Raw genomic sequence first — 4,672 nt, 5'->3', positions numbered from 1 at the left:
ACTGAAGTTGTTTTTAGCAAGAGTTGTCTTTACTACAGATATATTTTGATGTGTTTATGGGGGGAAGTGAGCTCAGTGTCCTCATACTCCACCATCTTCATCTCTCCTCTACAAAATATCCACTTTAAATCTGGGTCTCAGATTTGTTGAGCATTCAGTTCGGTTCAGTCAGTCATGTCCAACTCTTTGTGACCTCATGGGCTGCAGCATGCCAGGCTTGCCTGTCAGGAATGATAAAAGACATACATGCTAGCATTAATTAAAAGAAAGTAATTGTAACATTGGAGTTGTAATATTAATTTCAGTCAAAGCAAACTTCAGAAGAAGGAAAATTATGAGAGATGAAAGAGATATTCAGTAATGATAAAAGTGTCAGTCTTCCAACATATATAATCATCTTAACTAAGTATACATTAATAACAGCAGAGCACAATAATACATGAGACAAAAAATTAATAGAACTGAAATAAAAAATAGACCAATTGGCAGTTACAGCTGAACACTTCAGCACCCTTCACTTAATACAAAATAAATCAGAGGTAGAGAGTAAACAGGAAGATATAAAATTGGATTTATTCATAGATGGCAGCATTGAATATCTACAAAACAGAATCTAAAAACATATTCCTGAAACTAATAAATGACATAACAGTGTAACAGAATGTAAATTTTTTAAAAATTGAGCTTATTTTCAATATATCACTAATGAGCGATTGAAATTAGAAATTAGTAAAAAAAAAAAAAATACCATTTATAATAATACCAAAGTTATGTAGGTATAAATCCAAGAAAATATGTATAGAATCTATGCAGAAAGCAATGAAACACTGATGATAGGAATAAAAGATTCAATATAAATGAAGAACTCACCCATGTTTATGAAAAGGAAGATTTAAAATCGTTGAGCTGTCATGCTTTTCCAGCTTCATTTATAAATTCAATGCAATCTCACACAAAATCTCAGGAAGTTACTTTAGTGGTTATTGACCACCTGATTCTAAGGTTTATATGGAGAAAAAATCTCAGAATAGCCAACATGATATTGAAGAATAAGAAAGTTGGTTTGAAACACCTGATTTTAAGACTTAAAATGAAGCTATATTAATTAAGTAAGATAGATTTATATTAGGAAAAAAATAGACACATTCTATTCTGAGTGCAACAGAATAGAAAGTATAGAATAGACTGATGTAAATATAGTCAGCTGATAATTTGGACAGAAATAAATCACTTGTGAAATAAAAGGCTTTTAAATAAATGGTGCGAGAACAATGATATATTTAAAAAAAAAAAGAGAAGAAGAAGTCTGGACGCAGACCTCACCCTTTTTAAAAACTCAACTCAAAATGAATCATAGACCTAAATATAAACTACAGACAGATAAAATATCCAGAAGAAAGCATAACAATAACTACATAATACTGGTTTTGATGATGATATATCAGATATATAACTTAGAGAAAAAAAGAAAATTGAGCTCTATTAAAATTAGAAACTTCCATTGTGATCAAGACACTCTGAAGAGAATGAAATAATAAGAGAGAATGTGGGAGAAAATATCTGTAAAATATGTATCTAGTAAGGAATTATATACAGAATATATAGAGTTTTTAAAAATCATCTCTATAAATGTACCTAAAATGAATTGATTATCTTAACAGGTCACTAAAGGAAATGCACAAATGACAAGCACATAAAATGGTGCTTAGTATGATGTCATTAGGCAAATGCAAGTATGTACCTATTAGAATAACTCAAATCCGAATAATCTGACAATACTGAACATTCTTAAAAAACTCTCATTCATTGCTGGTAGGATAAAACATAGTACTCTTATTTTCAATGACAATTTTGCAGTTTCTTATAAAAGTAAACTTAGTTTTTACTATAAGAATCAGCAATCACAATTCTAAGTGTTTACCCAACTTATTAAAAATGTCTGAGCATAAAAGTATGCACATAAATATTCACAGCAACTTGTTCATTATTATCCCAAATTGGAAACAATTAAAATTTTCCTCAATAGGTGAAGGAAATAGGCGAATAAACTCTCGAACATTTAGAGAATAAAATATTGTGAAGTGATAGAAATGAGTATTCAAACCACACAAATGCATGGATGAATCAAAAGTGCATATTTCTAAATAAGAGGAAATTTTGAAATATCTACATACTGTGTGACTACCAGCACATACTATTCTGGAAAATACATCTAAAGATATTAGCTCAGTGGTTGTCAAGTGTAGGGGGGCACATATAATGGAGATTGGGATTGTAGAAGGCAGGGGGATGGAATAGGTGAAGTACAGGGCATTTTTATAAGAGCAGTGGAATTGTTCTTTTTACTACTGTTATGGTGAATATAAAATGTAGATTTGTCAAAATTCATTGAACTTACAGCATGAAGAATACTCATTCATAAATGAAAAATTTTAAAAATCATTTATGAGGTCAGAGGATCCAGGAAGGGAATTCAGAATGTGGCAAACTATTTAAATGTATTAAAATTATATGAAACTTTCTTAGTGAAGGGAGTTGGAGAATAAGGTGCTGACCTTTTTGACTTGGGAAATGAATGGAGTCTGTAAGACTAATCACAAAAGGAATTGTGCATAAGTACTGTATTCTGCTTGGGAAGTTTCGTCCCATAGGGTGCAGGGTAGCAATTCCGAAACTATTATATATGTATACTGGAACTGAACACTTAATTAAATGACTCATGAATGGCTGGAGCCAGAAGTATCACTGTAGACGCGGGAAGTTCAGATAAGCTAAGGAAGGAGGCTAGAATGATGTACATGGTAATGGATCAGGGTTAGAGGTACCAGTATGAAATGTGTAGCTTAATATAGACCCAGATGGTCACATGTAGAAATGATTATAGATATGCATCTATACACAAGTTGGCTTTCATATTTATATCTCCTTGCTTGGCCACTTGAGAGGACATGAAGACAATGACACCCCAGGAGAAACGAACACAATGAACATTCAACTCTTGGGTTCTAGTACTATTCTTTCATTAAAAACAGAGCTCCTTGGAACAATGGCAAATTCTAGGACAGGGATAGTAAATAAGCATGATGAATTTAGATCAGAAAGTAAGAAAGTGTTCAAATGAAAAGGAGGGGGGAGGTAAGGTAAAAGCATACAACAGTCCATGGAAGAATTTGAATGACCAAGGATGAACGATTTGAACAAAATAGAGAGAACAGAGAAACTAAGTTGAATTATAATCCAAAACACAAAATTAATAGTCCATACTGATATAAATAAATGATTGAATAAATAAATAAATGAAAGGGAATAGACATATCTCCTGTGAAGAATACTTCCAAATGGGTTTATGTAGATATTTGACTCTTAAGGATGTGAAGTATAACCTTCCATTCCTTAGGTGTGAGATGCTCATAGTGCCTTCTTTCCAAAGAGTACAATGTGAGAACATGGGAAGTTTAGAGTGGGGAAATCTAATAACCAGCTCAGCCAGCTGACCAGACTTAAAATCTACAGTGATGGTTCATGAGACAGTATGTACCCTTGTAAGAATGTCACAAGAACAGAACTGTATTTCTCTATGGACTTGCTCACAAAAACCCAGTTTTAATTATGGAAAAAATGAGATAAATCCCAGTTGAAGGACATTCTAAAAACCTGACCAAAATCTCTCAATATTGTCAAGGACGTCAGAACAAATGCCAGAGAAATTGCCACAGCCAAAAGGAAACGAAGGAAACAATACGGAATGTGGGATTCTGCACGAGAGTCTGGAACAGGTAAAATATAATAGATAAAAGCTAATGAAATCTGAATTAACCATGGCCTTTACAAACATTAAGGTACTGATATTCGCTCATCAGTGGTGAGAAATATCTCATGTGATTATGAGATATTAAGATGTTAACAATAAGAAAAAACTGGGTATGGAGTATATGGAAGTTTTCTGTATTAGCCTTATCATTTTTATCAAAATTTAAATCTACTCTAAAATAAAAATTTTATATGAATGTATACATACAACATAATAACTTTTAAATAAAATACATAATTAAGATGAAAAGCAGTCAGATCAAGTCTGGGAGATTATATGTAGAAAATACATGTTACAAAAGGTCTCTAAAAATTGTTCCATATAATTGCCTTTGAACTTACTAAAGACCAATCTAAAGTAGACTAATTATACAATAATAATAATTTTAACTATTAATTATAAGAAAAAATAAGCAAGTTCCTCTAAAGAAGCAAAATTTTCTTTATGATTCTAAATTCGAGTTATACATTCACCAGGTTGCCAGGCATTTTTAGCATATATTGACCAAATGCCATCCATTTAAAAATCAGAAGACAAATCAGTAAAAGAAACACATAACCACCTGTGTGAAATATATATGTTTCTGTTTCATGTTTTTGCCACTCTGCAAAACCCTTCTTCATTAGGTATTGCATTTTATGAAGAGGTAAACATGCACATATTATATTCTCCATCCCATGTCATCAGTACTTAGCAAAGTTTTTGTCATGTAATCAGCCCCTTATAAATATTTGTCAAACGAATATATAAATGAATAAATTGGGTGTGACCCTAGGTGCTCTTCACTTCACTTTTTATTCATTGCTCTCTGTTTTCCCCTATTATCCTTATTTTACTGTATGTACTAAGTTGTCATTTTTT

This window comes from Muntiacus reevesi, chromosome 21 (assembly GCF_963930625.1).
Source record: "Muntiacus reevesi chromosome 21, mMunRee1.1, whole genome shotgun sequence".
In the NCBI taxonomy this organism is placed as follows: Eukaryota; Metazoa; Chordata; class Mammalia; order Artiodactyla; family Cervidae; genus Muntiacus; species Muntiacus reevesi.
This window is presented reverse-complemented; position numbering follows the sequence as displayed.